The sequence below is a fragment of the Lynx canadensis genome, chromosome A1 (genome assembly GCF_007474595.2).
Source record: "Lynx canadensis isolate LIC74 chromosome A1, mLynCan4.pri.v2, whole genome shotgun sequence".
Taxonomy (NCBI): Eukaryota; Metazoa; Chordata; class Mammalia; order Carnivora; family Felidae; genus Lynx; species Lynx canadensis.
This window is the reverse complement of record NC_044303.2, coordinates 137603051-137626041: the sequence shown is the minus strand read 5'-3', so window position 1 is coordinate 137626041 and position 22991 is coordinate 137603051. Positions and strand designations below refer to the sequence as shown.

The 22991-nt window shown below is 40.3% G+C and overlaps 1 non-coding gene across 1 annotated transcript; it reads right to left on the bottom strand.

The window, feature by feature from the left end:
* Positions 1–22551: 22551 nt before the first annotated feature.
* Positions 22552–22657, bottom strand: LOC115526257. Its single transcript, XR_003972578.1, has one exon. It is a non-coding gene; the product is annotated as a U6 spliceosomal RNA (small nuclear RNA).
* Between the last annotated feature and the right edge of the window lie 334 nt (positions 22658–22991).

Here is a 22991-nt window from a genome sequence, read left to right as displayed (position 1 = left end):
AAGAGACAGTGACTGGAAACTACACATTTCAAGCACAGGCTCCAGTGTTTTCAGTAACAAAATCACAGTGAACAATAGGATTTAAGCTCAAGGGATGAGCCTTTCATGGAATCAAGGGTAATGTCTCTTTGACCGTGAAGATTATCCAAGGAGGAAACCATTCAATCTGTCACCTTTTCATGCTTTTGGCTCTATGAGGGTGATGCTTCTTGGATCTAGGGTGAATTACTCACGTCAAAGGCAGTCCCCACGGATGCCCAGGGGCTACACAGGTGTCTAAACGCTGTCTGACACTCCAACCAGGAGAAGTCTTCCCAGAGGCTACAAGTAAACTGCACTTTTTGGCTCAGTTTCAAACTGGAGACAGACACTGAAAGAAAAGATCTTTCTCCCTGGTAAAGCCTTGAGAAGACATCCTCTTTTTAGTCGTTCCCAAATTGCTCTCTGAGTGGTTCTTAAGTCGAGGGTCTTTGAGTAGTCTAGAGGGGTCTGCGAGAGGATAAGGGGCACCAAGCATGGCCCGCAAGTGAGGTAAAGGAAGTGTCTCCCATGTAAGTGCTACTATTTTTCAAGTAAATGAGGTTGCTATTGGGTTTAATTAAAATAAGAATTAATTAAAGAGCAATGCCGAATGCTTAGAAGCTTTTGTCATGATGTATGTTTGTAATCAGTTGTTGTGAAATTATCACGTGGGCAATGGCATTGTTTAATGTGAAAATCTCCTCTAACACGGAAGGCTGGCAATGACTGCTTATCTCCAGAGGATCAGGGCATCACTATGCAGTCTATTATGTTCTCTTCATACTGCTTAAAGTCACAACACCTCCCATTATTGATGTGATGCAGATTTCCTGCCTATGAGGTTTGGTCACAAGGACCCTTCGAGCTAGTCAGAACTCTCATTAAAGATGAAGAACTGGGGGCACCTGGGTGGCTCAGTTGGTTGAGCGTCCGACTTCAACTCAGGTCATGATCTCAAGGTTTGTGAGTTCATGCCCCGCGTCGGGCTCTGGGCTGACAGCTCAGAACCTGGAGCCTGCTTTGGATTCTGTGTCACCCTCTCTCTCTGCCCCTCCCCCACTTGTGCGCACGCGCTCTCTCTCTCTCTCTCTCTCTCTCTGTCAAAAATAAATAAATGTTAACAAAATTAAAAAAGATGAAGAACTGAAGATGGAAGAGGTAAAATGACTTGCACAACTGACCACACAGGACACACAACTGAGCAGGCTGGACCTGGTCTGAAATCCTTTGACTCTGAATCCTAAGTACCCACTCTGCGCCTACGACTTAGAGTAGCCCTCAATTACAATAACCTCATTACCTGACTTAATCTTCATTGTAGTCCTGTGAGGTAGATAGTATCATGCCCTTTGTATGGATGGAGAAGCTGAGAAACTAAGCAATTAGGAACTTGTCCAAAGTCGTATCTGATAACACAGGCTTTAATGATGGGAATTTATTTTCCTACAACTTCTTCTCTAGCATTAGCTATTCTTGTCATTGTCTTCTCAGTCTCTTTTACTTGCCACACATGTCTTGACTCTCCATTCTTTATGATGATCTTATTTCTTTATGCATAAGTAACTCTCAGTCTTGTAACAGCATATAACAGCAATTAGCTATGTGACATTGAGAAACTCATTTCACATTTCTGGACCTTCTCAGATTAACTGATAAAGACCAAGGTTTCTGGTGAGGTGTCTCTTCCTAGCTTGCAGATGGCCACCATCTTGTTATGTCCTCACATGGATCTTCCTCTCCTCACACACAGAGAGTGAGTTCAGTTCTTTTTTCTTCTTATAAGGACACTAATCCCATTGGATTAGGGTCCCACCCTTATGTCCTCATTTAATCTTAATTATCTGCTTAAAGGCTCTATCTCTAAATATAGTCAAGTTGGGGGTGAGGACTTCACATATGGATTTTTTTGTGGCGGGGGGAGAGGTGGAAACACAATTTAATTTATAACACTATGCATTCTGAAATTGTTCTCCAGAGGATACAAAGTTTATGTACCTACCATCAATGCATGAAGAGTTTTCCCCTGTACCCTTGCCAACACTGGGTATGAACATTTAAATATTTGTCAATTTGATGGGTTAAAAATTTGTCTTTTGTGATTCTAATTGTAATAATTATTTCATACATATACATATTTTCTTTTATGGATTTCCTATTTATTCCATGTGCCTATTTTTCTGGTATTCATTATTCAATACATATTTGGCCATATAAACCTTCTGTTGTTTATTACAAAAATTCCTTAAAGGTCATTTTTACTTTCAAATTTTGTTAATGAGTATCATATTTTAAATTTTTCATGATTTATTAGATGATATTATACTTTAAAATATGATTTTTAATCACCAGGATTTATCTCCCCTTCTTTATTTTGTACAGGAAATAAAAGTTTATTTTAGCAAATCTAAAAAATATAGATAAGCAAAAATCACTTAGATGTAACCTCCGTAAATGTTTTTGTGCATATTCCTCCAGTCTTTCCTATGCAAATATACATGTGTAAATACCTCTATTATATAGATTTTAAATATTTTTGCAAAAATGGGATCATACTTGTATCAAACTTGGTTTATGTACCACTGAGTCTTTTTGACCCTGGTTGCCTTGCTCCCCTGATGGAGCTGCCCTGGCAAGTGTCAGAGCCACCACTGCCCCTGCCACCTAGAAGGAGGGATGCTGTTCCTGGCGTCTGGCTGGACTGGACCCTCCAGAGGCCACTGCACTCTCAGGGCTGTCTGGAGTGGTCAAGTAATACAATTGAGAAAGGAGGTGAGGGCTAATGCCCTGTGGGGTAGACTCTGACCAGTGAAAGGAAGATAAGAAGGGACGAGCAGTGGGGCGCCTGGGTGGCGCAGTCGGTTAAGCGTCCGACTTCAGCCAGGTCACGATCTTGCGGTCCGTGAGTTCGAGCCCCGCGTCGGGCTCTGGGCTGATGGCTCAGAGCCTGGAGCCTGTTTCCGATTCTGTGTCTCCCTCTCTCTCTGCCCCTCCCCCGTTCATGCTCTGTCTCTCTCTGTCCCAAAAATAAATAAACGTTGAAAAAAAAAATTAAAAAAAAGAAGGGACGAGCAGAAAAGTTGCCCATCTTTCCTCCACTCAACGGACTGTTCTGAGGAGCAGTGTTACATGTCACTTCTCTGGCCAGAGGTTTTGTTTAGAGCAAACAGCTATATTGCTTAATAACACACCACAGTGTATTTGCTGTCCCTCCTTCCCTGACTCACTTCCCTTTTTCCTTCATTAATGCTTTACTAAGACTGTACCTCCAACAAAGCATTAGCTCAAAAGCTTTAGCTTTGAGTTCTATTAGAGAATTTTGGCTAAGACAGTATTATTTTTGTATTTTTATCCCAGGATGGCAAATAGTTTCATTAGATCTTATGTGTTAATTCTGATCACTTGGTTATGACTGTCTTGAGGGTAGTATTGCAAAAGATTCTGAAGCTCTAGTTTAAGCCTAGCTGGAAAGAGAGTCATGGATTATAAGCAATAGCTACATTGCACGTTTGGAATGGGCTTGGCAGAGTGGGAGGGTGTATGAAGCCAGATTGGCCGCCTGAGAGGCTAGGCAAGCTCATATGGCAGGGAGGGTGTTTTCCCATGCCCAACTTGGAATAACTTTCTTTATTTCTTTTTTAACCTTTTCTAGTTTTAAAGAAAACAAATTGTATTTTATTTTATTTTTCTTTGAAAGTAAATAATTATTTGTATCATTATTGACTGTTTCCTATTACAAATTATCGCAGTTTCTCTCTTTCCTCCCTCCCTCCCTTTTTCTCTTTCATTCTTTTTCTTTCTTTCTTCTTTCATCTCCTAAATATTAAATCTAATTATCATTTTTTATTTACTTTTTTTTTTTTTGAGAGAGAGAGTGCAAGGCGGGGAGAGGGACAGAGAGAGAGAGAGAGAGAGAATCTTAGGCAGGCCTGATGCCCAGCAGAGCCTGACGCAAGGTTTGATCTCATAACTGAGATCATGACCTGAGCTGAAATCAAGAGTTGGGTACTTAACCAACTAAGCCACTCAGCTGTCCCTAAATCTAATTTTTAAACAAAGTAATTTTGACATATGTCATTTATGAGTCAAATAATACTGGAACACTTTGGTGGCTCAGTTAGTTAAGCGTCCAACTTTGGCTCAGGTCATGATCCCACAGTTCATGGGTTCAAGCCCCACATCGGGCTCTGTGCTGACAGCTCAGAGCCAGGAACCTGCTTCGGATTCTGTGTCCCCGTCCCTCTCCCCCTCCCCTGCTTGTGCTCTGTCTCTGTCTCTCAAAAATAAACATTAAAATAAAATAAAATAAAATAAAAATGAAATAATACTAAGTGGCTAATAACAATGAATACCAGCCCTTTCCCAACCTCTCTGCCCTTGAGTCCTCTCCCAATAAGCAACCATTTCTGTTCCTTTTAGTTGTTATTTTTTTTTTGGCAGGAGGGAGCAATTTGCCTCAATGTTTCTAAATAATATGCTTATACTGCTATTTCTTGATTTTTCTATCGTAGACATTACCCATGGACTTGCTACTATGGCAGACAAGAACTTACTTTTCTTATGAAATTCCCTCCACTACACTCTCATGCGCCTCTGAAAAGTCCTCCTCCTCCCACTCTCCCAATATAGAGGTGGAATAACTGGGCTGTTAAGTCCGTGTTCAGTATATACATCGCTATGACTACGTAAACACTGTAATAGCTAAATGTCAAAGTGTATCACGATTATATTTCCTTTCTTGTTCAGCTTTTTGTTTTCCTTGGAGTTGATTGTCTCAGCTTTTGTGTTTTATCACTAATAGAGCTCCAGACTCTGTGGTAGAACTGTACAAAACATACCAGTATAAAACAAAGACTCCAGATCACTTACTAATTCCATTTTTTGATGGTCCTTTCAGAAGCCCCTGTCCTCCTGCTCTCTTTTTTGGTTGCTCTCTTAGCCTGCCACCCAACTGTCTTACCCAGGCTTTTCACCACCAACCAGTGAATTTTCTTCATTTGACTCCTATATCAGATCGCTAGCTGTCTGGAGTCTACAACTTTTTTGTTTTGATGGAGTATATCCTCTACTTGCTTTTCTGGGAAAGGATTCAGAGAAGATAAAATTTTTGAAATTTATTTGCTTTCCCTGCCTTCCTATTTGCTGATTTAACTGATGGTTTGTATGGGTACAGAATTCCAAGGTGCTGTGTTAGAATAGGCTAACTGTTGTAACAAACAACCCTCAGATGTCAGTAGATTAACACACAAAAAATTTTGCTCTATTCATTGTGAAATGCAGTTATTTAGGAGATCGTTTTCTATAGATTTTAGAGACCCAGGTTTCTTCCATCTGGAGACTCCAACAGGGGCTTGGTGTCCTTGCCTAGGTCTTCTGCATTCCTCCAGGTGAAAAGGGAAAAGAACGTGGAGGATCTTCTGAAAGGTTTTACAAGTCTGGCCTGGAAGTAGCTTTCACTTTCACCCACATATCAGTGGTCAAAACTCAGTCACATGGACTGTCTAAATGAAAGACTAAGAAATGTAGTATACTTGCATGTTCAGGAAGAAGAAAAACAAGAATATTATGAACAGTAAGTAGCAATCTAGCCACAGTTGGAGATCATTTCTCCTTATAGTTTTAAAAGATATTCCTCTTTTGTGTTCTGGCTTTCCACATTGCTAATTCCTAATTCTCTGCATCTGAGATGTCTCATTTGGTGACTCACTGATAAAAGTACAGTGGAAATGCAGGTGAATAAAGAAGAAAAATCCATAGGAAATGTAGTCCATTGTCACATTGTATGCTAAACCTGTAGAGGGTGATTTTGCCCTGCAGGGGATATTTGGCAAAGTCTGGAGACATTTATGATGGCCACAACTGGCATGTGTGTGTGGATGCTACTAGAAATCTAGTGAGTAGAGGCCAAGGATGCTGCTAAACATCCTACCATGCACAGGACAGCGCTGACAACAAATAATTATCTGGCTCAAAATGTCAATGGCACCAGGGTTGAGAGATCCTTCACTAAAAGTTGTGGCTGGGCCTTTAGGCAAGAAAGAATGGTTACCACTGCCATAATAGAAGCATGCACAATGACTGCACACAGAGAGATGTGATGAATTTTGCCTAGAGGATAGGGAGGTCATAGATGTGATCCTTGTCTTCTGTTCAGTGAGCTGGTCTTCATTACTTTCCTGTATCCAGGGTTTGGGTTATTATTCTGGTTGGTAACCAATTCAACCAATTGAAGGATAACTGACATCTTTATGATACTGAGTCTCCATATCCATGAACATGACTTTCTGTTTTATTTTGGTATTCTGTAATGACTTTCAAAGTAAAGTTTTGTAATTTCCTTTATTAAGGTTATGTTCTCCTTTTGTTAGATTTATTCCTAGGAATCTTCTTGTTTTTGTGGCCACCATCAATATTACATCTGTGTTTTGATCATTTTCTCACTATTTCTCCCTTATTTTCAAAAGTTTAAAATGAATACAAAAATAGAATAGTAAAATGAACAAGGACAACTTTACACAATTTCCATTTTGTAAATGCTTATTATTAATATATAAAAGTGCAATTATTTTTGTACGTTGATCTTTTATACAACTTCCTTGCAAAACTCTCTTGATTCTAAAATTTGGTATAGTTTTTCCCATGTAGGATACCATAATATTGGCAAATAATGCAGTTTTGTTTTTTCCTATCCAATTCTTATACTTTATATTTCTTTATCTCATCTTGCTACATAAATCAGGACAATATAGAAGAGAAGTAGTGAAACAGCAGATATTTTTCTTATTCTTGATAACAAAGGAATCAGGAATATTCAGGAATATTTTATTGTCTTATTCCTGATCATTAGGAAGATGCCTCTAGAAGGGAACTGTTCACTGTGGAGTACAATGTTTGCTGTAGACTTTTTAGAGTTATCATTTATTAGAGAATTTATCTTCTATTCCAAATTTGCTTAAAAAGTTTTTTTGTGAGAATAAAAGGAATATTTTTTGTCAAATACTTTTCTATATCTGTAGTGATTCTTGCACAGTTTTTCTACTTTAATTTGTTAACATGGTAAATTTTCAAGTGTTAAAATATTTTTGCATTCCTAGGAAAAACCAATTTGGTTTGTTAATATTTTGTTGAGGATTTGTGCATCTATATTTATAAATACTGTTGACCTATAATTTTCCTTCCTTAAATCAGGCTTATCTAAATTTTGTATTAAGGCTATACTACCTTTTTAGAAAAACTTGATAACTGTTTCCATTCCCCCACCCCACCACACTATGAAAAATTATGCACAAAATTAGAAAGATTTGATTCTAGAATATTTGAAAATATCCTATGTGTGTAATATTTTCTTTGGGGGAAGATTTTAATTATTGCTTTGACTTCTTTAATCAAGGTTTTCTATTTTGGCAATATATTTTTCTAGACAGTTTTTCATTTTGACTGTTTTCAAATTTTATTTATTTATCTATCTATGTATCTATCTATCTATGTATCTATGTATCTATCTATTTATTTATTTATTTATTTTGGGAGAGAGTGGGAAATCGCACACATATGCAAGAGTGTGTGTGGGCGGGGGAGGGGCAGAGAGAGAGGGAGAGACAGAATCCCAAGCAGGCTTCATGTTGTCAGTGCAGAGCCCATCTGGGGGTTTGAATTCACCAACTGTGAAATCATGACCTGAGCTGAAATCAAGAGCTGGACGCTTAACAGACTGAGCCACCCAGGCAACCCAAAAGTGTTACTATTCTTTCTTTTAAATTTTTTCCTTATCTGGATTTATATCTGGCTTCCTTCCTAATATTGCTTTTATTTTTATTTTTTGATAACTTCTTGCTTAAGGCTTTTAAGGAACAACTCTGGCTTTGGTGAGCCTCTGTAATTTTATATTTACCCTTGAAATTTTAATAAAATAATCTGTGTGTTACTGGACATGCTTTTCCTCTCCCAGAAAAATACAAGAACCTTAAGATTTTGAAAACCACAATCCTTGCTTTCTGAATTCAAGCATTTTTTGATTCTGATATTGTAACTTCATCTTTTTTAGACTAAAAATTACACAGTATTATTGATAATTGTTTTAATTTGTCAAAGTTTGTTTAGGGTTGCCTATATCATGATCATAGGGTTTATTTTTACCAACATTTCTTCTTGTATCTCAGACTGCCTTCTTAAAGTTTTTCTTCTTAAAGTACATACTTTAGAAATCATTTATGGGGAATTTGAGGTTTTGTTCTTCTGAGAGTATTTTTATTTCACCTTTTTTTCTTCAATGGCAGTTTTTTGGAGTATGAACTTCTAGGTTCACTTTTACTTATTTTTTCTGAGCACACTCAAGAATTTAGTTCACCGCTGGTGTTGAAAAGTCAGCTTTGAGTCCACTTGCCTCTCCTTTGGAGATAATTTTTTTTTTTTGTTCCTCCTTGCTTTTATTTTTTTTTTTAACGTTTATTTATTTTTGAGACAGAGAGACACAGCATGAACAGGGGAGGGTGAGAGAGAGGGAGACACAGAATCCGAAACAGGCTCCAGGCTCTGAGCAGTCAGCACAGAGCCAGACGTGGGGCTCGAACTCACGGACGTGAGATCACGACCTGAGCCGAAGTCGGACGCTTAACCGACCGAGCCACCCAGGTGCCCCCCTCCTTGCTTTTAAAATAGCCTCTCTATCCTAGGTTTCCCCCCCTCCCCCACCTGCCACACCCCCTCTGTATTTTACTATGATGTGTTTAGGTGTGTCTTCACATTTATTTATCCTTTTTGGAATTCACAGTGCTTCTTGATTTGAGAATGCACAGAATATTCTCTTCAAATGTTGCCTCTCCTTTATTCTTTCTATAATCTCCTCTGTTCCTGTGGAACTCCAAGTAAACATATGTTGGTCTTTCCTATCTGTAAATCTGAATTTTATCTCTACATGTGAACTGTGTGTGTGTGTGTGTGTGTGTGTGTGTGTGTGTGTGTGTATTTTTGGTCTCTTTATGTTACATTGTATGTAATTGCTTAATTCTCTCTTCATCTATGTTTAATCTGCTGTTTAATTCATCCACTGAGTTTTTTTCATAATTTCTCTTTAAAAAAAAATTAGTGTTGGGAGGTGCCTGGGTGGCTCAGTTGGTTAAGTGTCTGACTTTGGTTCAGGTCATGATCTCACGGTTTGTGAGTTCAAGCCCCACGTTGGGCTCCACGCTGATGGTGCAGAGCCTGCTCAGGATTCTCTCTTTCCCTCTCCCTCTGGCCCTTTCCATGCTCTCTATCTCTCAAAAATAAGTAAATAAATAAACATTTTTTGAAAATTAGTGGACTTGATTCTTTTAGAGAAATTTTAGGTTCACAGCAAAATTGACTGGGAAGTATGCCAAGTTTCCATCTACCCCTCTCACCACTCACCCAGAGCCTCCCCCACCATAAACGCCCCACAGACTACAGACCAGTGTCTTCCAAGCTCACTTACCTTCCTAGACTCTTGTTCCAGACCTGAGCAGACTATGCTCTTAGCTTTTGGCGGCCTCAGACACTCAGTTAAAAGTATCTATCTCTCCATCATCTATCTATAATTAAGCTATATTTTATTGAGCATTAGATGTTATGAAGCAGGGATTTCAGGACCTCCACTCTGCCACACTCAGTCAGCTTTTATATTCCATTGTATGTGCTACCTTAGATGTTGAAGTCTTCTATCTCCTAAACTTTTCTTTTCTCCCATTCTTCTGAAGAAATCCATCCCAAGGACTTCATATGGTGAGCAGAGCATGGAGTAGTTCAAAGAAATGAGATTATACATTAAAAATCATCAGTTGTCATCCTGGCTGTGCCTATAGAGTCTTGTCAGCCTCCCTGCACCTCAGTTTTTCTCATCTGTAAGGGACAGAGTTGCTCTAGGAGATCTTGCAACCTCTTTCTAGTCTGGACATTTGATACAGAGCGTGAATTCCTTCATGAGCCTGGCACCTGTGCCTGTCAGCTCTTGATTTGTGGTTCAGCACGCTATTTGTCCTTCTGAGTATTTTTAAACATAGAAATTTATTTTAGCTTGAGAAGACAGGACTATTGTGTAGTCACTCCATTCTGGTGCCTTGTCTAGTCTTGGAGATGTCACTGGGCTTATGACATATTGAAGAAAGACTGCATTGAGCCCTGGAGTTGAAATCCTCAGAGTGGACAGCGAGGCACACATGTGGGGAGGGCTTAGTTATAGCATTTCTATTCTAACACTATTCCTTCCACCCGCTCTCTTTCGCCCCTTTCCCTTCACCTATGTCCTCCTCTGTTCCCTTCTTTCCATAAATATCTGAGTGTATATAATGTGGTGTGGAATACAGTGGTGAACAAGACCGATTTGGTCCTAGCCCTTAAGAACTTTACAATCTAGTGAGGGAGGTAGATATTAAACCAATGTATGAAAGATGTGAGAGAAATGACAAATAGATTGAAGTTTGGTCCTAACAGTTGAGCATGAGAAATGCCACATCACTTTAAAAAAAAATCAAATTAATTTTAGCTTGGACACATAATCTTTTGGGTCAAGGAATATAAATGTAATTTCTGAGTAGTCTGTCTCCCTTCCCTGGGGCTTGCAAAATCCAGAGGATAATGAAATTGGGGGATTTAAGAAATCAAGGAAACCTGGGGAAAGGCCTCTGGTCCTCAGTCCATTGATGATCGCTGTCCAAACCTGTGGTGTCAACTTAAAGGTAGGAGATGCTGCTGCTCTTGGCACCCACTCTCTTGAAGCCACAATGTTCTGTTGGATTTATGCTACTTTACTTGGAAATATTTAAGTTTGAGGAGGTGTGAGTAAGTTAATCTGAGTCAACATCTTGAAATTGGTCTGGTATCCAAAGAAATATTAGAAATAATTTTCAATGAGCAATATTAGTTGTATTTAAGATATCTTATTGGTTAGGAATGATATGACAAGAGCCATAGTACCGGTATGAGTAAGATAAAAGAATTCAAGGTTGATATCCCAAGCCAGTGGACCTACCTTTCCCACTTTGCAGAGGCTTTCACATTAGAAGTCTCCAATAGTCACTAAAAATTCCCTGACAGCCATGGTCTGGCCCAGCTGGCTCAAGTTTGGCCTGTAGTGTCTTGATTGAGGACCACAAGACCAGGATGTATGGTGTTCAGTATGTGGCTCCATACAGGCTTTTCATTGGAGATCTCACCATCTTGGAAAGGCTGTGTGGAAGAGGCATCCATGCCTAACCCTCCCAGACTGACTACCTCTCTACCCTTCCTCACCTGCTCCTTTCATCCCTCCCTGCCTCAGGTGATCTAGTTCTACATCTTTTGAGATGTAGAATTTAATGCATGGTACACTAAATCCAAAGGCTCTGTACTCTGCCCTGGAGAGAGGGAAGTCCTTACTGTCTTTAGAAGGGAGGGCCTAACGCCATTCACTTTCTTCTCAAGCCTATTCCTAAGCAATGATGGCCCAGCATAGTTTCTCAGTCAAGTTATTCCACCACATAAGTAATTATACAAATAAGGATCTTACTTTCAATTTTGATCCTTCTGAATTGTCCATCCAAGTTGAGTTAGCTAATTTTTAGGATCTGATGAAATCTTTATACCAGTTAGGACTTGTCCTGAAAGATATGAGAGAAATGACAAGTAAAGCCCTAGACATGAACATTTTGTTTGGGCACACATGCCCTGAAGTAGCCAGGGTAAGCATATTTTACTTTATTTTATTTTTAATATAATTTATTGTCAAATTGGCTTATATACAACACCCAGTACTCATCCCAGCAAGGGCCCTCCTCCGTGCCCATCACCCATTTTCCCTCTCCCCCACCCCCCCATCCACTTTCAGTTTGTTCTCAGCATTTAAGAGCCTCTTGTGGTTTGCCTCCCTCCTTCTCTGTTTGTATCTATTTTTCCCCCCTTCCTTCCCCCATGGTCCTCTGTTAAGTTTCTCAAGATCCACATATGACTGAAACATATGATATCTGTCCTTCTCTGACTGACTTATTTCACTCAGCATAATACCTTCCAGTTCCATCCACATTGCTGCAAATGGCAGGATTTCATTCTTTCTCATAGCCAGGTAGCATTCCGTTGTATATATAAACCACATCTTCTTTAACCATTCATCAGACGATGGACAGTTAGGCTTTCTCCACGATTTGGCTATTGTTGAAAACCTAGGGTAAGCGTATTTTAAAGAAATCACCAATGTCCTTGGGATCGTAATGATTGTTCTACCAAGAAAAGTATGGAAAGTTGAATCTTATGTGCATTTGTGTTATTCTCTAAGCAAATGGTCTAGTTTGGTCCTGGTGGGGTGTTTTGCTTTTTGAAACCAGGCTCATCACACACACATACATATTGCAAAACATAATAAGATCCTTTAAAAGAAAAGAAAGCCAACTCTTCTGGGTTTTACACCCCAGTGTGTCTTTAGTACATAGAGATACTTGTTTTCTTTTGGCTACGCAAACAAAAGGGGTCTAGAGCTTTGATAAAAATACACGATACCTGCTCTGCCTAAAGCATATGCGTCTTTCCTGCAGGTGTTTACTCAACTGGCCCTGTGAAAACATTAAGCCAGGAAAGGAAACATCAAAGTATGCTTCCATTTTAAGTCCTGAAAAATGGTGATTGGCACGAATGCAGCACTCATGAAGAAACATAACCAAATGTATAATAAACGGGACTGAACTTACCCTATTGGTATGTAAAACATTATTATATTCTTCCTGATTTGCAACATTTACATATCTCATTATGAGTAGGGTGCTCAAATGCTATAGAAGATTTCATTTCACTCCTTTTGTGTAATACCTGCTACCAAGAAATATTAATGAGACAACCTCGTAAATCTCTATTTACTGCATCTAGTGTCTCCCCTAAATTTGCATTTGCAAACTATGATTGCATTATGTTCCTGGAAGATCAGGATATGAATTTACTCTTGCATATGCAGGCAGCTGCCTTAAAACCTCTTTATTAAGGAATGTTGGAGAAGGAGACATAGCCATTGATAAACACATATTTGAAATTCATCTGAACATATCCCTTTGCATGTGTTTAACAGAACTTAAACCTGTAAAAAGTTACATTTGCACTTTTTTTCCCATTTCAAGAAAACTAAGCATTTTGAATTTATACACTTGGGAATATTATATATGTTTTGTTAACTCTAAAGCCCTTCCTAAAAGGTTGAACTTTTAAAGTAAAAAAATAAAGAGTAATAATAAAGAAATAATAGTAATTCTGACACCTTCTGGAGAGGTTGCATTAACTTTTAATTTGCAGTGTATTTGCATTTTATAGTGACAATCATATATGTACATGACATGGAGATCACACTGTTCAGAACCCTCACCTGCCAATGAACTATGCCCTGGTTTAGAAGGTGGACAAGAGGTTAATCTTGACTCTGGAATACAGAGGTTTCATTGAAAACTTTCTTTCTCCTGGAGGAAGAGTGGGCATCACAAGGAATTGCCAAGGGAATGAACATGATCTCTGCTCTCTAGAAGCTCACAGAGTAAAAGGCTGTTTTCCTAAGGATGATGCTGTGATCTCTAGCAGTTCTGTAAAGACTTTAGAAGCACACAGGCAGTTTAAAAAATGTCAACAATTATATATTTTTTGTAATGTGTATTTGCAAAAAAAAAAAACCTAACCTGGATACTATTTCTCAGGACAAGTCTAAAGGAGTGTGCAATATTACATGCGTTGATACAAAGAAAAATATTAGTTAAATAATAATAATATAGGTGATATTCAGATGTGGCAAGTTTTCTCTACCTTCTGTCCTGAGTATCTTCAAAAGACTTCCAGATGATCTCTGCTGAACTTTTTCCCCATTTCACTTATACTGATACTCTACTCTTCCCTTTCTCAATCCCTAGAAACCTTACCCCCCTTCCACAGGCTTGGGTAGCACGTGGACCACAAGAAAGCCACACTAATGGGTCGAATTAAATATAATTCAGAGTCCTTAGGTAATCTTCAGCACAGCTGTTGCCAAAATAGGTGTAGGAATGGCCCACGTCAGAGTCACATGGGCTACTCATTAGACATACAGTTTCCATTCTGGGGTGGGACCAAGGAAGATAGATTTTTTTTTTAAATGTTTGTTTATTTTTGAAAGAGAGACGGACAGAGTGCGAGAGGGGAGGGGCAGACAGAGAGGGAGACACAGAAACTGAAGCAGGTTCCAGGCTCTGAGCTGTCAGCACAGAGCCCAATGTGGGGCTCCAACTCACCAACCATGAGATCATGACCTGAACCGAAGTCAGATGCTTAACTGACTGAGCCATTCAGGCATTCCAGAAGATAGATTTCAAAAAAAAAAAAAAAAAAAAAAAAAAAAAAAAGAAAGTAATGCTTATTTATTTTTGAGAAAGAAAGAGATTGAAAGAGACAGAGTGTGACCAGGGGAGGGGCAGAGAGAGGGAGACACAGAATCTGAAGCAGGCTCCAGGCTCTGAATTGTCAGCACAGAGACCAACGTGGAGCTTGATTTCACAAACCGTGAGATCATGACCTGAGCCAAAGTTGGGCGCTTAACCAACTGACCACCCAGGCACCTCAAAGATATATTTTTAATAAACACCCCAGGTAAATAAAGATCCTGAATAAAGTTGAAAAGTAAGGCATTAGTAATGGAGATAACTGAAGACGGTTCCAAATGCTTACTCAGGGTAAGCAAAGGTCCCCAGGAGATGTGTCCTGGTAACAACTTCTTGTCCGATGGAATATTCTCATCATCTAACTTGAAAATGACATGTGGAAGAATAGATATTTTTGTATTTTTGAGATCAAGAGTGCTATTTTCAGCTTGTTGTACTGCTGTTTCTTATGGCTTGACTCTACCTTTCTGAATGCCGACTTCGTTTGCATGGAGGCTGCTGATGGCCAAGCCAGAGCTCAGAAGGAAAATAGTTGTTGCTGGGCTTGGTCTACTGACACTGTGTTTAATCATTTGTAAGAGAAAGTGCTACAGTAACAGGGCTCTTATATTCCACCATATAACTTCTCCTTCCAAATTAAAAAGGTTTCAGTTTCATAAGGTACTTGTGGTTACCTAAAAATCCAGGTAGAGCATTTACTTCCATACAAAATTTATAAAATATACAAAAATTAACTCAAAATAAATTAAAGACCTAGAAGTATGAGCTAAAACTATAAAACACGTTAGAAGAAGAGTTGTAAATCTTCATGGTCTTGGATTATGCATTTTTTTTAAGACATGATACTATGAGTACAAGCAATAACAAGGAAAATACATAATATGGGCTTCATCGAAATTAAAAGATTTTTGGGGGGCAATGCCTGGGTGGCTCAGTGGGTCAAGTGTCCAACTCTTGGTTTTGGCTCAAGTTATAATCTCACGGTGTGTGAGTTCAAGCCCCATGTTGATCTCTGCAGAGACACTGCAGAACCTGCTTGGGATTCTCTCTCTTCCCTCTCTCTGCCTCTCCCCTATTTGTGCTCGTTCTCTCTCTCTCTCTCAAAATAAATAAACTCAAAAAATCTTTTAAGTTTTTTTTTGTTCATTGTTTGTTTTTTTGCTTCAGATTCAAATGACATATCATCAAGAAAGTGAAAAGACAACCCATAGAAAGGGAGAAATATTTGCAAGTCATATATGTGATAAGGGATACAGTTCTAGAACATAGAAAGAACTTCTATGATTCAATAATAAAAGATAAATAACCTGATTAAAAATGGGCAAAATAGAGGCACCTGGGTGGTTCAGTTGGTTAAGCATCTGACTCGTGATTTCAGCACAGGTCATGATCTCAAGGTTGTGAGATGGAACCCCACGTGGGGCTCCGCACTGAATCCAGAGCCTCCTTGGGATTCTGTCTCTCTCTCCGTCTCTCTCTACCCCTCCCCTAGTTGCACATATGTGTGCTCTCTGTCTCTCTCCCCCTCTCTCTCAAACAAATGGGCAAAATATCTTAATAGATGTCCACAAAGAAGATATAAAAAAGATGGATGAGTAGATGCAAAGAGGTTCAACATTATTAGCCATCAGGAAAATGTAGATCAAAATCACAATGCAATACCACTTCACATCCATTAAGATAGCTACAATCAAAACCAAATAGTAACAAGTGTTGGTGGGAATGTGGAGAAATTAGAACCCTCAGACATTGCTAGTGGGACCATGAAACAATGCAGTTGCTTGGAAGAACACTCTAGCAGTTCCTCAAAAGGTTAAACACAATCTTAGCATATGACACAGCAATTCTACTCCTAGATATTCCCAAGATAAATGAAAACGTACATCTACACAAAAACTTGTACAAGAATAGTCACAGCAGCATTGTTCATAAGAGCCCAAAAGTGGAAACAACCCAAATGCTCATCAACTGATGCGGAGGTAAATAAAATGTGGTATATCCATACAATGGAATAATATTCCTCGATAAAAAGGAATGAAGTACTCATGCGTGCAAAAGCACAGCACAGCTGGACTCTGAAAACATTATCCTGAGTGAAAGGAGCCAGTCACAGAAGATCACATATTGTATGATCCATTCATGCAAATGTCCAGAACAGGCAAGTGCATAAAAACAGAAAGTAGATGAGTGATTGCCAAGGGCTGCAGTGGGACTAGAAGGGGGGATGGTTGGGGGAGAAATGGGAGTGGCATCACCTCTGAGGTGATGCAAGACTCTGAATATACTAAAACCTACTGAATTATACCTTTAATGGGAGTGTGAATTATATCTCAACAAAACTGTTATAAAACAATGAGAAGACCAAGAGGAAACTCCTTAAATGGGAGGAACGGGGATTTGACAGTAAGTCCTCAGAAAGTCATTGTGTGAATACATTTATTTTCCAATCTAGTGAAGCAGGGCTTCTGAGTTCTCAGGGAACTGAGAGCTCACTTCTCTTGAGAAGTGTTTACCAACTTGACGTGGGTGTGGAGAGTCACAAAGATAGATGCGTATGGGACTGGGGCCAGGGAGATTCAGGATCAATGTGTTTCAATAAGGATGAAATTATAAGTATGTAATAGGGAGGAGAGGAGAAGAGAAAGAGAGAGAGAGAGAAAGAAAGAGGGAGAGAGATTGGTAGGTAGGTAATATTAAATTGCACTATGGATGGTAAATGGGAAACCACTTAGGTTGATCAAGCTGGAGACTAATATTATCCTGCCTCTTCTACTCTGGACTTATATCTTTCTTTCTTTCTTTTTTTAATATGAAATTTATTGTCAAATTGGTTTCCATATAACACCCAGTGCTCATCCCAACAGGTGCCCTCCTCAATGCCCATCACCCACCCTCCCTTCCCTCCCACCCTTCCATTAACCCTCAGTTTATTCTCAGTTTTTAAGAGTCTCTTATGGTTTGGCTCTCTCCCTTTCTAACTTTATTTTTCCCTTCCCCTCCCCCATGGTCTTCTGTTAAGTTTCTCAGGATCCACATAAGAGTGAAAACATATGGTATCTGTCTTTCTCCGTATGACTTACTTCACTTAGCATAACACTCTCCAGTTCCATTCATGTTGCTACAAAAGGCCATATTTCATTCTTTCTCATTGCCAAGTAGTATTCCATTGTGTATATAAACCACGATTTCTTCATCCATTCATCAGTTGATGGACATTTAGGCTCCTTCCATAATTTGGCTATTGTTGAAAATGACTTTTATCTTTCAAAGATCAGCCTCTGCTGAGAGTTCATCTAGGAACATCATGGGCAACTGTCGTCATGCACACTCTTGATTCCCAATTTTGGCTTCTGCTCTACGATTTTGCAAACTTGGGCTGAATGTGTGGGAGTCTCTCTGCCACTCAGCCCCGGGACTGAGCTCCTTGTAACACTCTTACTGCTTGAGGGCATCCCAGTTCCTAAAGAAGTTCATTACCAGTTCTCCATTCCAAAGTGAAGCACTTAAGAGAAGGAACTTAATTTGGGCCCCCTTTTCACAGCCAAAAAATCTTGATACTGTAATATGGAAGCCCTTCAGGGTTCTTCAGTGCCCATGTATGAGGTTAGAGTAAAGGGTCCTAAAAATGAGAGAAAAGAAAAGAATTACAAACTCTTGGCTTTTGTATCAAAGTAATACTAATTACATTCATTTACATGATTTGCTTATGCCGAGTTACCAGGTAGCACAATGATTGTTTGTACTGGAAAATTTGAGTCAGAATAATTTTATCATGCATTTTGATTACTAAATTCTTTCCTTGAATGCTCTATTTTCAGAGCTTATTATTTGTAACATGGTCATGACTTCCCATAGCTGGAAAAAATTAAAGGGAATAACTGTGTGAAATGTTTTTGAGTAAACCTTATAATTACCTTTTTTCTCCAGCAATATTTTAGGACAAAAATCTCAATATGGCCACATTTATACATGCTCTTTTGTCCTACTGCAGGGCTGGAATCAAAAACAAACTCCATTTTACAAATTCTATAGTATCTATCTGTGCCATAGGATGGAACAAAGGCATATCCTATTTAGAAAATGCACTCCTGAGGACAGAATCTGTACGTGAAATCAGTGATTGTTGGTCTTCCTGGTACATCTGCAGTGAGGATGCGTTCTCAGAGGCAAACATAGGCTATTGTTTACTTTCTTCAATTCTTTTTGCAACTTTTGACCAATCTGCCCTAAGCACAGGGGTGTTTTTTTTTTAAGTTTATTTATTTTGAGAGAGAGAGAGAACACGAGCAAGGAAGGGGAAAAGAGAGGGAGAGAGATAATCTCAAGCAGGCTCCCCACTGTCAGCTCTGAGCCCAATGTGGGCTCGAACCCATGAACCATGAGATTATTACCTGAGCCGAAATCAAGAGTCAGACACTTAACTGACTGAGCTACCCAGTTGCCCCAGAACAGTGGTGTTTTAATTCTCTTTTTACATCAGAGAATTTCAACCAATCCCTTATTTCCTGTTGATCTGTACCTTTGATTTCCTAACCACGTTCATGAAGGAGACTTGAGCTGCTGTGATTCTTGCCTTTTAATGGTCAGGGGGATTATCTCCTAATTTGCTTTCAGCAGATGGGGCATGGTCACTTGTATACCCTCTTTTTTTTTCACTATTAAACAAAATTATCTACAAGCAAGAAAATAATGACAGGATAAGAGATCTCAGCTGAATGAATAAAATGGATAGGGCCCTCTCAGATTGAGAAAAGTAGACTATACCATGTTAGAACCACTGACTAATCATCACAAACTATGAAGTGTCTAAAATGTTACTCTCCTGGGAGCACCTGGGTAGTTCAGTCGGTTAGGCATCTGACTTTGGCTCAGGTCATGATCTCATGGTCCATGAGTTTGAGCCCTGCGTCCGGCTCTGTGCTCACAACTCAGAGCCTGGACCCTGCTTCAGACTCTGTTTCTCCTTCTCTCTCTCCGCCCCTCTCCCACTCATGCTCTGTCTCTCTGTCTCTCTAAAATGAATAAATGTTAAAAAAATAAAAAAAAAACCAAAATGTTACTCTTCTGAGTTAGACTGCCAGTTTCATAGAAGATACGAGACTCTTGGGTTAGAGACAAAGAATAGCTTATTATTCACAGCAATAGCAGTAGCTAAAGTGCCAACAATAATGAGCATTTTCCCTGAACCCTACTTCTCATAGTGTGAAAGCACTAGGACAAGGTGAAACCTGCAGAGGCAGTGGGTTGCATTACATAGAAGAATCCTGAGCTTAAGGAATGCAGATATTTTACAATGGCCAGTAAGCAAGCCTGCCCTTTGCTCCGGAGGGGGAAACTAGTTCTATAATCGAAGGCTTTTTATTATACAAACATTCTTGGAAAGATGGTGACTATGGAGGCTGAAGGGTCAAATGGTGATGTGAATAGGGCATGTTGTCAGTCAGCCTGGGTTTAATTCCTGACCCTATCACTCATGCCTTGAGTGATTTATTTAATCTTTTCAGTCTCAAGAGTTTTCATATCCACCTCATGCTATACCCACCTCGGGCCATTCCTAACTCATGCCATAGCTGCCTCATCGTGTCTCTCTGAAGATTAATGGACGAGGTAGCACCGTGTCTGGCACATAATAAGCACTCAAAAAACATTAACTGTTAGTTATTTTTTCTCCCCAAATACTATCATAACTTACATATTATTTTGTAATCTGGTTTTTAAATTTAGAAGTATATCATGAACATTGCTTCTGATCCTGGGGTTCTTTCTTCAGAGGAATGGATCTTGCTCAGAAGTGGATGTAAATCAGGTTGACCCCCCCAGGAAACAACTAGCTGGTCTCTAATGAAGTGCCCAGGCAATTCTGGGGTACATTTTTCTTGAGACCGATTCGGGAAGTGGCCAGTGAGGAGAAGGCACAAGGTCTCAGGAGAAATAAACAGAAGTGTGATACTTTTGAGGCCTGCAGTTCGAACCCTTCAAATTCAGCCTGGGCAGGTGACTCCTGTTCTTTCATCTCCTTTGCAGACGTGAAGAAAACCTTTGGTTTGAAGAGATAAAAGAGAGTAGTTTCATTCAGGTCACGAAGGAGGGCAACACAGTGTATTTACAGGTAATCTGGTGTCCGACACTTTTACGTCAGAGATGACACACTTTCTTGCTCCAGCTCCCGGTTAGAACCTGGGAATTGTCTCCATTGAGCAGCGCTTTGGGCCTCTGGCTCCCTGTGTACAGGGCCCAGAAGGCAGCTTTGCTACAAGAAAGGAAAACCAACACTCACATTCTGCAATAGGCTAGAACCCCAGAACCCCACAACACTTCACAGCTTTATAATACCCCTAAAAATACCCTATAGGCATGCTCCCACAGTTTTCCCTGGACCTCCCATGTTCAAATCCCAGCTCTGCCATTTTCCAGCTGTGTGATCTGGAATAAGTAGTTAACTTTTCTGTGCCTTACTTTCCACATCTGTAAAATAGAGATGATAATAAAACTTACCTCATAGGGTTGTCACAAATATTAAATCCATATGTCAAGCAGTTAGATTAGTGCCTGGCATGTGGCAAAACATGATGATGATTGTTTTTAATCACCATCAACATTACACACGAGCCCCAGCGTTCTCAGCTGGATTAGGGCAGTTACTACTGCTTTTCCACCAGATTCTCTAGCTCCGGTACAGACTAGCTTAGGGTCCTTCGTGGCCTTAGTACCTTTGAAGGTGGTTTATTTGTTTGTGGAGAGGTAACGCTCCCCTCTGCTTTGGGGCTCACTTCCCCCCTTTTTTGTTGTGGGAGAAGCAGTGGAGTTCATTCTGTTTTCTAAAGAACCCACTTCTCACCCCAGCCCAGTCCCCTCTTGATGGTTGGATGAAGTGGCCCCTCTTTGAGACCATTCCACTGACCAGAAGCCTCAGTTATACTTGCAGTCAATACAGGCTGGTAAAGGAGTAGGAATTCTCTCTGAAAGCTTTTCTGTGCCTTGCAGGCCTGCAAGGCCTGTGACTCTCCAGTGGGAGGTCGGAGCTCCCAGAACTTGCTGCTGCCAGGAGAGCTCTGTGGGTATAAAGGCAGCACGGACTCTCAGGTATCCACCCCCTTGAATGATTTTTAAACAAGCTGCCTCTGGAATATGTCTATACTAATAATGCCTTTCATTTATGCAGTGATAATAACCCGAGCGTGCAGCTCCGTGACAGGGCCGGGCCTGACAAGGCCTCCCCCCCTGCCACCGTTGTGTGTAGGTAGATAATGTGTTTTCAGCCTTTCTCTGGAACAGGATGCAAACATCAACAATTGAGGGATAGGCTAGGGTGGGTGTGGAAAGCTGCTTCGCAAAATAGCACCATGCTGTGGCATTTATTCTTAAAGAAAAACTATTATGGTAGGATTGAAAGTTCTGTGCTGCACTGTGAAACTCTCAGGGTGGCTTTTGGTTCGTCGCCTTGCAAAACAATGGCGGCCACCAGCAGCTCTGGGGCTGCTAGCTGAGCACAGCCCAGGGCTCAAGACTAGTGTCCTATACTGCTTGGCACACACACAAGAAACAAGAAGACAGGAATGGCTAAATGTCCAGGGCACTTAGTGGCTCTCATCTGGCCCTCACCTAGCCTCTCCATGGGTAATAGCCAGAGCTCCTAACGACCACCCAGTTCTGCCCTCTCATGGGATTAGATTTCTGTTTTTGTATCCCAGCTCCACCTCCTATATAACTTTGGGTAAGGGGCTTGACCTCTCTCAGCCAGGCTGATCCTCTGTACATGGAGATGATAGCACCATGCTCCTGGTAGTAAGGGTTAAACGAGATATTTTGTGTAGGGGCTGAGTAAAGGCCTGGCCCATGATCACTGCTCAATGAATGTCAGTGAAGGTAACATCATTATTATTCCTTCAGGGGTTTGAGCCTTTGCCTTGTCCTGCCTCCCAGGCTACCGGTTTCTTTTTTTTAAGTTGACATTTTCTCATTTCAGAGATCTGTAGAAACGACATGTTTGCACATCAATTTCAGGTGTAACTCAGCTTCATTCACCTGTCATAGACTGCTTTACAGAAATATTTTTCTAGGGAAATGTCACAATTTCATTATTCAGTGCCTCATGTTGTGCTTTGACTCACACCGTTTCCTCCGAGTTAATCCGCCAAGGGTGGTGGTTTGCTGGGGAACTGCACAAAGTACGGAACGCTTCGTGAATGTGCATGTCATCCTTATACAGGGGCCATGCTAATCTTCGCTGTTTCGTCCCAATTTACTATATGTGCTGCTGAAGCGAGCACCAGGCTACTGGCCATCTCCCTTCTGGGAGGCAGTGCAAAGAAGAAGGGAACAAACAGCCTGGAATCGCTCTGCCAGGCTCACACGGTGCCCCTGCTACCTTCTTGCTGTTTAAATTTGGGCACATTCTGTAATCTCCCTGTGCTTCAGATCCCTCTCTGCAAGTGGAGGAACAATAGGATCTGCCTCTTAGGGGTGCTGTGAGGATTAATGCATTCATCCCCAAGAAGCCCTTCACTTGGTGCTGGCTGAGTGCCTGCCTCTCACATCCAGGCAGGACATGACACAGTGCCTGTCATCAGCTCAGCACTCAACAAATCACTCTTTGCTGGGTTG